Genomic DNA, 14,409 nt, shown 5'->3' with positions numbered 1-14,409 from the left:
TCAGAATATTTGAGATCTACTCTTGTAGCAAATTTCAATTTATATAAGACCAGAATATTAACTACAGACACATGCTCTGTATTAGGTCTACGAAGGTTATCCATACTGCCTAACAGAAAATTTGTTCACTTTGACAAATGTCTTCCTATTGTCTCCCCAATAACTAACAATTTACTCTATATTTTTATGAGTTCAACTTGTTTAGATCCCACATATAAGTAAGAGCTTGTGGTAATTGTCTCTTGGGGGTCTGACTTATTTAGTTGATCCAAATGGCAAAGATAGTATTTCTTTCTTTTCAAGGCTTAATGATATTCCCTTTGGGTGTATGTGCCACATTTTATTTATTCATCCATCAATAGATATTTGGGTTATTTTAGATCATGGATTTATGAATATGATGTTATTGACTTGGGAAAATGTATATTTCATGAAGACATTGATTTAATAGCCTTTGGATATATACGCAGTATTATGATTGCTGGATTATTGTATGGAAGTTTCCAGAGTAACCTCCATACAATTTTCCATCACTGTGCTAAGTGATGTTCCCATTAGCAGCATAAGAGAATTTCTTTTTCTCTGCATTCTTGTCAGCACTTGCTATGTCAGCCTTTCTAACAGGTGTGAGGTGATATCTCATGGTGGTTCTGATCTGCATTTCCCTGATAATTAGTGTTGTTAAGCATTTTTTCATTTGTATATCTTCTTTAAAGAAAAATCATTTGTATATCCTCTTTAAAGAAATGTCTACTTGGGTCTTTTGCCTATTTTTCAAACAAGTTGTTTTCCTGCTATTGAGTTGTTTGAGTTCTTAATATATTTTAGATATTAATCATTTGTCAGAAGTATGGTTTGCAAATATTTTCTCCTACTTCACAGATTGTATCTTCACTCTGTTGATTGTTACCTTGGTTGCACACAACGTTTTAGTTTAATGAAACCCATTTTTTGCCTTTGTTGCCTGTACTTTTTCTGTCACATCCAAATATCGCTCAGATCTATTCCAAGAAGCTTTATCCCTACTATTTCTTCTAATAATTCCTACTTCCTGGGTTCATTAATCTGAATATACTGAAGAAAAATTCGCCATTTCTTTTAAACTACCTGTCATCATCAATTATTTTGCTATCCTATAACAAAGTGATGTTCTCAAATGCTCAGGCTGTATTCTTCTACTAAATGACACCAGCCTGTCTTGTTATTTGAGTTTGGAAGTGTGATTTGTTTTAATAGTATCTTTCTTTTCATGTTGTAAATTATCACCCTTTGCTGGAGAACTCTCTGACATACAAATTTGTTGTGTGAAAATAATAAATTACAGATACTCAAAAATTCACTATGCATTTTGATATATGTATATATATATGTATATGTATATGTATACATACATACACATTTTGGATGGATAAAGAAACATAAAGCTCATCCCTTTAAAAAAAAAACAAAAACATACAATCAACTACACAGACTCCCAAGCCACCTATGCCTAGCCTGAGGCAATAGTAATTCTGAATTTACATTTATAATTTTTTATATTTCTTTCTGTGCATTTTATCACTTCTGTAGTTATTTCTTAATAGTTTGTTTTTAAGTTGTTGTTTTTTTCAATATTATACTGGGTGACAGTTTCTTGAAATTTACTTCTTCATTAAATGCTATATTGCCAAGAATCATCCATATTTGTTTTGTACTGGTTTAGTTAAATTGTTTTGAATACTGAATAACATTTGCATGTCTGAATAAATTACATTTTATTTATCTATGCCTCCTTTGATGGACATTTGATTTATTATAAGGCTACTGAAAAACCTTTGTTTGTGTACCTTCTTTTCCCTGTTTCCATCACACAAGGATAAGAAAGTTTCAAGTAAATATTCAAAAATATTATGTCATAAGATTATAAAATTTCAATTTTTGGATATAAAATGGAACTATTCAATAAATGTACCCTATATCAGCAATGTATAAATTTAAATTAATCTCTTCTCTGTATTTGTGATTATCAGACATTTAAAAATACTTGTTTGTTGAATGGTAATTCAAAAGTTCCTCATTGTGTTCTTTATTTCTATTTCCCATTTTTACTCAGAACATCCTGAATGTATTTATTGAGCAATCGTTCCCTGTCCATGTATATTTTTTTCTGTTTCCTGAAGAAGGCTGACAGTTGAGGATTACAAACAGGTAGCAAATCCAGCAGTCACCTCATTTCCAAAGGGTGACTGGAGAACATATTACAGTTACTACTACAGTCTACCCCTTATCCTTTCCTTCTCAGATTTATTTCTTAATATAAGGAGTGGGGACATCTTAACAAAATTCCAGGAACAATTCTGCCTAGAGGAACACTTAGCAGAGGAGGGGTGGCAGAAAACACTAGAGCTCCAGTGTGTCAGTTAATTTAAGGATCACCAATGGCAGTCACTGTCTCTTGTACTACCCAACTGAGATCCTCATCTTCCTCACCCAGCACCACTGCTTTGTAACTTTCCTCTAGGTAAAATACAAACTCTTGTCCATGAAGAGTCCTCTTTGTTATTGTGCCCATATCAGTTATGACTGCTACAATTATCATTATATTATCAAAATCAGGCAAAGGTGTACCAAAAGTTCCCAAATGTATCACCTACTATATATATATTACTTCTTGCCCCATGGTATAATATTTTCATTTTCTTTTCCTAAAGGTCAAGATCAATTATTATAAAAGAGAAACCGCTATTAATTTTATTTGTGTTTTGTTAGTATAAAGTGACAGCTACAAATTATGTTTCACTGTAGCTCCTGGGAATCCTCTATTGCAAAAGCCCTCCATCTGAGGACCAGAATCTCTATCCCTGCAGATTGCAGAGTTGTGTGAATATGAAGCACAAATTCCCCTAGCAATTCTCTCAGTTAAACAGTAAGTGGGTACAGGCTGCTTATTCACCTTGGTTCCATGACTCACATGTTCTGTCTATCAGCATGACAACACCATGTAAAAGGTTACTGCTTTAGAGCAAACCCTGGGTCCTGAAGGACAGTGCTCTGATCTTCACTGCTAAGACTAGGGCAGGCTGTCCCATTGGAATATCAGGCCAGCAGCATTTAGTCACTGTAGCTTGTGTTATGATTAATAAATCCTTTGGAAATTCTTGCTATAAGGGTCCTTGGTCTGATGAAACTAGATACCAGGATTAGTAGATTAAAAACTCAATAAGAAATTCAGTAGTAATGCTATCCATATTATGAAAAAAAAAGAAAGAAAAAAAAAAGAAAAGAAAAAGAAACTCAAAATTAGAATGTATGTCTATGTCTGTCAAAATGACATGTCACTATTTCCACGATATGGTGTTCTAGAAGTCAAATTGATGCATAATGACTCACAGGGACTTCGAGGAGCTATACTATGTTGGGATTCAGATGGTCCTAAGATCGACGGATGCTGGTAGGACCCACACTGACAATCTCATAGACACTATAAGACCAAATACATGATAGACATATCTGGTTGCATGGTCATTTGATGCCCCATGCCCAGATGGTCCTTCTCCATTGTTGTTCAAGAGTTATTTTGTTTCATTATTATTGTTTTCTTGGCACATAATTCTCCATACACAGATATAATGGCTTTGTTCTAGAATTCTAGAGATCATTCATGTTATTCATTCACAGGAGCTCCAAAAAAACTCATTCATATGTCATTTTTTAAAGCACTAACATAAAATACTGTGCAATTTGACCCAAGAGATGGAATTGCTTGAAACTCATCCTGAACCTGAGGCTTTGTTCCTTCTGTTTTGTGCCACACTCAAAGCTAGCATCCTTTCCTGTTATCTTTCCCATTGTAGTAATATTCCAATTTGGGCAGAATGTTGTCTTCAGAACAAAAGGGTGTTGCCAAGTATACTTCCTTTTATTTAGTTCAAATTTAAATTCATTATTCTTTAGCTTCAATATAATGTCTTAGTTTGCCACTGACCACTAGAACTTTAAAATCTTTATTCATATACATGACAGTATGCATTTGTCTAATTCCATAGAATTATTCATTACAAAGAGTAAACCTTAATAATATACTCTGGGCTTTATACTGATTAACCAATTATAACAAATGTACCACACTAAGGTAAGGAAAATTTTCAGGGTCAGGGTAAAGATCTCTGTACTTTCTTCTCTATTATTTTGTCAAATCCCAAACTGCTGTAAAAAAATCAATTTCAAATAAAAACTAAATCACTCATGCAGTGGGTTTTTACAAACATAGGTTTTTGTCTCTCATCCTCATGAACATGTGTCTCACCAAGCCCTCTATATACCAGCTACTTCTTGTTTCTGCAGTCCCCAAACACAACACTGTCAGTGTTATAAATCAATTTGATGTTCTATGAAATGTCCAGCTCTTCCAGGTATCTTTAGTTAATACTGTATCTGGGAAAAAGAGTTAGCAGAACCTTGAAACTAAACCATAAACTTATATAGATGTCTGTTCCAACTAAGTGTACACAACTTCACATCCTTTGCTGATAGGGATGGATGAGAACACACTTATCAGATTAATAGTTGCAGATCACTTATATGAGGCTAGGTAAATCTACTCTAGTACAAAAATACAATATCTAGCAGAAAAGCTACAACTGGAACTACTTCTTTGTTGAGTTTTTTTTAGTTCTATTTATCCTTTAATATTTGTCTTATGTAGGGGTCAGACTGATGAATTAAATGGACATAAGATGTGGACTAACATTAAAATTCTTTAGTTTTTTAAAGATAGCACTAATTTGTGTCACTGTTCCCAGGGAAAAGAGCAGCTATGGACTGTCCCATTTGGCCTTCTTTGCTGTGACAGCTCTTATAAGCTAAAAAATCTGTGTGTGGAGGGGAGTGGGGGGGCAGATGTTCTTCTAATTATTAAACATGTATGTTCAATTGTACATTCAGAGACTATAGAAATTGCTAGTAATGCAACTGTGAATTGCACCAGGAGTGCATTTACTAACTGAATCCCATTGACCTCACTTCTCACAGGGGAATACGATGATGTTTTAGATTTCAGCTTATCTATATCAATTCAGTCTTCAACACAACAGTCCTTAAAATGTTTGAATGCTCCCCTTTCTGCAGTGCATGCTTACACATAGAACTCCTTAGGATACTAAAAACTATCTCAAGACTAAAAATTGGACGTAGATTATGATATTTTATTGAGCAATTTATTCAGTCTCTTGATGATATATATTTAATTTATTTTGACTATGTTAAGGGAGCAGTGTTTTTGATGCCTGTATATTCTTATTGCCACGTAATTCACCACTCTGGACCCTGCACAAATAAGACAAACAGAAAGAAATAACAGAGGACTTCTTACAAAATCAACCTATCTATTTCATTTTGACAAATGCTATGTTTTATACACTATCCCCATAACCCTCTACAGTTTAGCACACATTGCCACAAAGGGCTTTCTGATGACACTCATTGCATCTGACTTCTGAGAGCTAAGTAACACCATTGGCCTCTATTTTTTTTTTTTTTTGAATTCTATCAGTTATAAACCTGGAGTGTCAATACTGAAGCCCCTACCTCACACTTGTATCACAGTGATATTTCTAATTAATCTACAACAGAATCAACATTCTCCATACCTCTCAGGCTTCCATTCAATTCTCTTAAGTGGACCTTTGTTCTCCCTGCTACTCCAGCCCTCTCCATGCCATTTGATATATAGTATTCAGAGCGAACTGTGAAACCTCAGATCAGAACTCTCTCTCTCTCTCTCTGAAATATTGAAAGTCTGCCAATGTTCCCAGGATAATGAAGAAGGCACTTAATGTGACCCAAGAAGTTCACATGCTTTGACCACATCTACCTTTCCAGCTTGGTGTCTTAGCCCTCAGCACTCCCCTCTCTGGCCTTCAACAAAACTAGCTTATTTTAATCCCTTCTTCCCAGTTCTTTGAAGATGCTACTTCTACTTTCAAGTCTTTTGAAAATGTCAGTGTCATTGCCTTTCGTGCTTTCCAATCCTTCTCTGCTTTCAGAGTCAAACTCGACTCACTTGTCAGATTCCCCTTGGATATTTGGAATATGAATAATCTGTTGTATTATTCTCCGACATCTCAAACTATGGTCCAACCTCCTGTTTTATATTTGCAAGGAATTATTCCATCTGTCCCATTTTGATGGGAAGCAATAAATTGGTAAATGTGCCCCTCCCCATAAGTTCCATGAGGGAAAACACAATACCAGTTTTCTACAGTGTTCCTGTTCTGTATACATAACTTGGTCAACAGTCAGTAAAACACCTGCATGTTGAAGGATTGAACAATGTTCTCATGACCACTAAATAACACTGTTTTTCCATCTCTTCTCTATTTGTCTCTGTTTCTGTATATATCTGTCTCTTCACCCTTTCACTGTGTGTGTGTGTGTGTGTGTGTGTGTGTGTGTGTGTGTGTGTTTGGGTTGGGGGGGTGGCTTGGGGACAGAAGGAAAGAGAAATGTAAAAGAAAGAGAAAAGGAGAAGTGATTAGAAACTATTTTCATCATTTTGATGATCTCGTTTATCCTAAAGTCTACCATTTCATTGTCTTGTTAATGATTTTATTACATATTTTCCCATATTTTGCTTAAGCAAAATTACAAGGAAAAAATCTGACATATCTTCTCCTTTAGGGAATCCCAAAATGTTTAATTATTTTCGCATACCTGAACCTTACTCACAGAATGAATTCTCATGAAATTAGATTGGCCTTTATCTCGCTTTACAATACAACTAAATACCTCAGCATTAAAAATCTGCTTTCTAGTTACTACAAATAATCCTTAAAGTATCAATATGATAACAATTATTTAGTGCTACACTGAAGCATTATGCTATAAATAGAAGCTCCTTAATTTGTATTAATGAAGTTCTAAAATGATTCCTCTAAAAAAGATAAGAATTCAGCATATTACAAAGATCACATATTTTTATAGTTTCTAAGCATGAAATTTCTCTTCATTAGCTATGCCAATACACCAATCTCAATCAAAAGTTGTAATTTTGTATTAAATTTGTTAATACAAATATTTATAGAATCTCCAAGAGTTTGACCACAGTAATTTGTTGTTGTTGTTGTTTATAAGTGAATTCTGCTGAACTGTTTCTACACAGCTCAGATTGCATCCAATTCCGGGGTGTGGGATACAAGAGCAAGAAGAGAATATGAAAGGAATGTGTGTCTACCTTCAGTACCCACACTGCTTTTGGAATATGATGGGTCTTCAAGAGGCCTCCAGCCACGATTTTCTACCATTATCCCATTCATAAGTAAAACACAGTCTTCAGCTTAACCATTTGCAAAGTGATAGTCTCCTGTCCAATGTCTCCTAAGAGAATCCAAGGCAGAAAATGGAAGTAGTATTCTGATCCTGAATATAGTTTAGATCAGGAAGCATATATCTAATTTACCTCTCATTCTCCATTAGAAACTAAATTAATTTACCCCTTTTTGTCTCTGTATTGTGTAGAAGTTTCTAAATTCTGGGGGTAAGAAGAAAATACTTTAGACACATTTCTTGAACATTTTCACTATCAAAATGTATGTTCTAAATATGCCTACTAGTTATATATCTGTTTGGTAAAATAGCCTAATTTAATTCTATTATCTAGTACACATATAAAAATAAACGTTTCTGCCACTTTATCTACTATATTGCTATTTCTATTACTGTTTGCCACCATTGACTTTATATAGTGAATAATTATGTTATTTCTTCTCATCTCTAAAATAGTGCTTCTGAGGACATATTAATGATTAGAATATTGAAGTTGAGAAATGCTAAGTTCATTGACCAAAATTAGTTGATTAATCAATGATAGAACTGGGATTAGCATTCATGTTAATCAAACCCCTACTCCTGCATTCTCTTGAATGTTGTTTTACATTGTTTATACAATTTCAATATGCACATAATATCCTGCATAAAATCAAGCTTATTTAGAAAGACAAAAAATAAACAAGCAAATCATTTCCTATTCATAATTCGAAATTCTCATGGAAATGGACAAGGTGTTTCTTTATTTAACTCCTGTTATTGGAATTGCTCTAGTCCAAGACTGATATTAGGAAACCTCAGATAAGAAGAGGGTTTTTATTTCATTTCTCTGATATGTTCTCAGAGAGGCAACTCTATATGTGCTTGACCTTTTCAAGGTTCTGCAGTTTGATTGGATGGTTGCCTCTGTTATCACCTTTTACAACCTCAACTTCATGTGAGAAATCAGGGTGGATTGGGGAGCCAATCGAATATAGAATATTGAAAAGGTTACCACAGCACTGCAGACTACAAGCTTTCCTGGATGGCACTCGTTATTAACATTCAGGTGCCTCATTCCAATGACAAAGATTGTAATAAGAACAGATGAGGCCAAGGTGTGAATTTTATCGTTTTGACAAGGATCAGATAAGAAATGGTTGAATCTGGAAATCTGCTTCACCATTTTCTGTGACTGCACTGCCTGTTTATAATCCTGTGAATTCAACTTCAATGTCATGAATGGGGGGTCATGTTGACATAAATCAGTACCAGGAGTGCATCCTCTGCACATTGCTTTGGGCCACACTTTACTATTATAATTGCCTTTTTTCTGTGCTTTCTCTCCCTTGTCCTATTTCAGAGTGGCATTTAAAAATGAAATTGGATTTTGAAATATTGCCTCTTTTATTTTTCATTAGGACAAAGACTTTCTAAAAGAGTCAACCAGAAATGCCAAGAAGTGGTTGGTAGAAGAGTACCTTAAAAGTCTTATTAAACACATAATCAACTTTACTATTGAAAGCAATACATGATATTAAATTCAAATGGCAGGGCTAGTGCCTGAATTGTTACATGTAGTCTAATTTTATCACTGGTAAATTTACTGTGCTTATTCTTTTGGGACAAAGCATGTCACTAGGGCTATTTTCAGATTACGTATTTTCTAACATACTTTGCTAAAGGAGTTTTGTGTCTGTTTGCTTTTCTCTTTTAGGGTCTCTGGTATTTCGTAATACTTTGGGAAATGCCAAAGGACCAGCTTTTCATGAACAATTTGAATTATATTGTCATTTTGTTGTGTCCTTGTTAAGCGAATCTAGGAAATACATTTTTTTTCTGGCTTATCCAATAATGAAAAACATTATATTAGGCTATTCACATATTCCAGATGATGTCAGTATTTAAATATCTGATTAAAATTGAAAAAAAAATCAAATATTTCACATCATTCGGGAAATCAAAAGGACTTAGAAATAAGCAACTGGGCACAGAGGTGTTGTATTTTTTTTCCTCCACATAACGAAACAATTTACAACATCCCTAGGAAAGAAAATACGTTTTTCTGATTAAATTCTTGATGCAATAAATCTTGCATCTGTCATCCATTCACAGCAGCTTTGAAAAAAAGTTTCTTTCCTTATAGCTTTAATTAAAGGTCAGTTCAGATTTTCATGAGCAACACTTTCTGAAGTTTTCTAATCTTGGTGAATATCCCAACTGCTGTGCCATACAACCTGCTGTTTTGAGCTTAGATCTGCACTGTTGTCATCTCCTTCGAATAGCTGGGAATCTCCTCTTAAATCCAGGGCACCCCAGCAGGTGGAAGGCACTCAGAACTGTGCAGACAGAGCCAGAGCTGGACCATCTGCTTGTTAGAGCTTCTTTTATAAAACAAGAAGGAAAAATAAGTGACCATTAAAGAAAAGTATCTCACCTTCAGGAGTCCTAATAAGAACAGAATAAAAAGCTTTATGGTTATCTCCATTTATACCAATAACTCCAGTTAATTCACTAAATTCTTTATAATAAATTTAGCCATGGGGTTGACTCAATCTCCCTCTCTAAGTTGGGTTGTTTTCCTTCCTAAAATATGTCTTATTCAACTTCATCATTTTTCACTTAATTACGTCTTACAGCAGCCTAGTCACAACATTTAGTAACACATACATGTCTTTTCTAGTGGGCAACTTAATGCAGCTACTTATCCGGATCCATAACTCTGCAGCTTGAAGGGCCAACCCATAAAGACAAAAGTCAGAGTTATGCTCAGAATGGTCAAAGTTCAGAACCACTTGCCCTGGTAAAGTGCTAATTATCTTGGGTCCCAGCATGGGTTTTATGTTCATCCTTTGATGGCAAACCTTTGTCTTAACTCATTTTTCCTTGTATCTATGATTAAGATAATCCACATGGTATATTTTATTTTTATATAAAATTATTATTTTTAGTGTTTGTATTAGAGCATTATACTTATATATATCATTGGGATTCAATTGGACATAATCATACTTGCATGGAATATAATTTGCTCCACTTCAGTCCCTAGTACTTCTCCTTCCCTCCCTTTCTCCCTCTCACTCCTTCGCTGTGCTACGCTATTGGTCTTCCTTCTATTTATTTATAGGGGTTTTTAATTAGTGCCCAAACTATACTCTGCACAGATATGTTTGCTTTATTGTTAATTGAGTAAAAACATCTCAAATTTGATGAAGAAAAAATGAGGAGTGGAGCCATGGGCTACCTTTTGTAGCTCAAAAAAAGTCATCAGAATTTTTTTCTCCCTGTTCTCCATCTAACACCAACATTTTTCTCTGTGTTTATTTCTTTTCTGGTGAGAATCTTCCATATGGGTGAAAAGATGGCTATCAAATCATCAAGAATCATCTTACAAACTTCCAAACTGCTATGGTTTTGAAATGTTCCCCAAAGACATATTGGCATTATTCTATGATGGTAGAATCTTGGAAGACAGAGCCCTGTGGAGAGAAGACCGGTCAGAGGGGGGCACACCCTTGAAGGCACTATTGGGACCCTATTGTCTCATTTTACTTCCCAGTAGCTGTAAGACCAGAAAGCCTCCTCTGCCAAGTGCTCCTGCCATGATGTCCTGTCTCATCACAAGGCCAAAGCAACTGTGCTAAGCAACAAGAAAAGCTCTGAAACCATGAGCCAAGGTAAAACCTTCCTTCTTATCAATTTTTTTTTCCAGGCATTCTGTCACAGTGATGGAAAGCTCAGACAAAAACCCTGGAGAAAGAGAAAATATTTAAAAAATCATTCTGACAAAAGTAATAAGGAGTTATCACACTTTCTTAGCTTTGGTTATAGACCCATATCAGAACTTATTAAGGTAGCTTTCGTGGAAGAGTCCTCTAATTTCTCAGTCCGAGTTACAGATCCTACCCAGAGATGGAGTATGGGAATAGCCTCAGCCAGAGCAAATGGACCAAACTGGGAAAGGATGTTGGGGGAGGCTGAATAATACTCCCCACTTCTCTCAAGATGCCCATGTTCTAACCTCCAGAACTGTGAAATCATCATCTTTGCAGAAGAGGGACCGCATGGATTGATTGAATCAAGGGTACTGAGATTTGGAGATTATCTTAGGTTTGCCAGATAAAACTTGGCTTGACAAAATCATCCTCACAAAAAGGAAGCAGGGAGCTCAAATCCTGAGAAGGAAGTGTAATCATGGACCAGTAGTGAGGCTGATGCCATTGCTAAGGGCCTGAGAGCCAAGGAGTGGCAGTGACATCCAAGGCCAAGCATTCATTCTCCCTTTGCACCTCCAGAAAGAGTTTAGGCCAAAAAGCAACTTCAATTTTAGCCCACTGGGACTTTTTTTTTAAATTTTTTTTTCCTACAGAATTATACGATTTTGAGCCATTAAATTGCTTTGCAATTGATTATAGCAGCAATAAGAAATTAATACAGATGCCTCTTCCAAAAGAATATTAGGCAAGAATAAATATATATTCACTAAGTTTAGACAGCGTCTCTTAAGTTTTGATTATCTGATAAAATGCTTCTAATATGTTGCTCTCAAAAACTAGATAAATTATAGACCCTTTGAGAGTTGGCTCCCTGTCCTGATATATTTTCATCCCAAAGCAACCTGGTACATACGAACATATGTGTGAATGATGAACATATATGTGAATGACAATATATGTGGCGAACATACATGTGAATGTTAAATGTATATTGAATTGATTTTATTTGGCTTCAAGTAATCACATCCATGGTAAAATTGACACTGATGCTTTAGGGTTTAGTTTTAATACAATGGTAAATAAAATGGAACATGAAATGCAAAAGATAACTGAGAAAGTGAAACAGGTAGAAAGTGAAGGAAACAAAAGTTAGGTAGTAGAAAAAGACTACATCCTGGAAACATACCTGGCCAGAGCTTAAGATACAACCTGATACCCAAAGATACATGGTCATCCTTGGGTGGGATTCTTTACAGATGAGAAGAGGATGTAGAATGAATTTAGAAAAATAGCAAAGAAACATGCCCAACTTGATAATGTCTTGCCAGGAAAATAATATGTCAGCAATTTTTAATTTTGAGTGTGGGTATTTCAAAGCATGTGTTTCAGATTTCAGAGCATCACCTACATAATAATGCTTCAGAAGGGCCAATGAAATGTGCATTTGGACAAGACTCACAGCATCTCTTCTTCCCAGTGATTACTGGTAACTTTTAAGAAACAGTGCTGAGGCCAAGGCAGTCAGTCAGAGGAGAACTGAAACATCAAAAGGACAGCGTATACAAAACCCAGAGAGAGGTCCAAGGTTCTGTGAGCCAGATCAGAGCTGGAAGTAGATTTGGGCAGCTGGGATTATGATGTTGAGCCTCTTGCTCTCTGCCTCAGCCTACAACAGCAGGGTTGTATTTCCTACAGGATAACATTAAACTATAAAACATAAGCCATCTTCCAATCAAGAACTCATATGTTGAAAACTTTGCTGCTGTTGTGACCTATGGGCCAATTTCATTGGCATCATTTGAGAGCTTGTTAGAAATTCAGAACCTCAGGCCACAACACAGATATAATAAACTGAATTTACATTTGAACCAGATCTCCAAGTAATCTGTATACACACAAAAAAATTGAGAAATGATGATTAACAAGCTCATCAGTTACCTTCATTATTCAAGTTGCATAGCTTATCAACCAGGCTCCTGATTCTTGATGGGGTCAGAGTAAGATTTATAATAAAATAGGGAATTGACAAGACTTATTAAGTATTTATTAGGTTTATGAATATTAAATATTAAGCAGAATGGAGTACACTATTCAGGAAAGCTGAATAATTTCAGAATTTTGCTCCCTGTACTGCAATCATGCAGATAAAGTATCAGAATAAATAGGTGTAATGTCCTAGCATCTAGAGAGGGTTTTTTTTCATTTATTAATAGCATAAATGTGAATAACTGCTTTGAAACAAGCCAGCTCCATTAATTCTTCACATATAGCAATTGTGTAATATTGGGAGGAACCCAGATCACCCTTTTATCTGTCAACGTTTGATACTTTTGAGATTTTCAAGAACTAGATTTTAGCTTAAAAAAAAAAAAAACAATAAGAAATGGTAAAATTATCTCCAGGCATTTGACCTAAATGTCATAAAAAATATATGACTCTGGAAAGCTAGATACCAAACTTGCATTTCTGCTGTACGCTGGGGAGAAGGGATTTTGTGATCTCTATATATCTGATCTATAATAATCCCATAAGACAGCCTGAGCCATCACCTTGCCTGGTCTGTCTGAGAACCATGCCTATAGAAGGGTAATAAAAATTCATTAACTGCTGTGAACTGCCTTTGTGCTTGCCTTTCCAGGTAACTTTGGACCCACAGAAGGCAAAACTACCATGATGAAAAGTTCTGAATGATGATAAACCTCTTAGTTTCATTATTTCATAAAACCTGTGTGTCATTCAAAGCTTCCAGACGGAGAAGTTCTGTGTAAATCTGTTTAAATATCTTTATATGGGACGTGAGATAGTACTGCAAAGAGAGGTTCCATTTTGACTCACTTAATGAGGACTGGAATGGAAAAAAATTTTGAAGGCACAGATAATATGGGCCTTAACCTCCAAGTGCTAGTAATGTAGGAAAGAGAGGAATAACCCTAGTGTTTGAGTAAGTAGAAGACAATCCAAACACACTGAAAATGAGAAAATATTTTAAAAATATTACCCTGGGAAAATAATGAAGAGAAAAACATAGTTTCTAAAGGGCAAATAATAAGGCTTCACACAAAGTAAAATTTATAACATTATTTAGATTTCAACAAGTAAAAGAATTTAGAAACAAGCAGCATTAAGAGAAAGCCCAGAAATACAAAATGCCTGTCTGTTTGAAAAAATGTATCAAGGAACTAAATGTATGGAGAAACTAATGGGAGCAACTTTTGTTAATTATGAGATGCATTATTAGTAAAAAAAAAAAAAAATACACGACCACTATATTTGTTCAATGAAATTGCCATTTAGCTTAAAGCAAATAAAATATTTCAGAATAAAAACTTTTGAACTGAAAAAGATAGCAATTGAAATAATCCAAAGTGGACCACAGTGAGAAAAAAGAATAAAAAGTAAGTCATGAACAATC

Source organism: Marmota marmota, unplaced genomic scaffold (assembly GCF_001458135.2).
Source record: "Marmota marmota marmota unplaced genomic scaffold, marMar, whole genome shotgun sequence".
Classification (NCBI taxonomy): domain Eukaryota; kingdom Metazoa; phylum Chordata; class Mammalia; order Rodentia; family Sciuridae; genus Marmota; species Marmota marmota.
Note: the sequence above shows the minus strand (reverse complement) of the source record.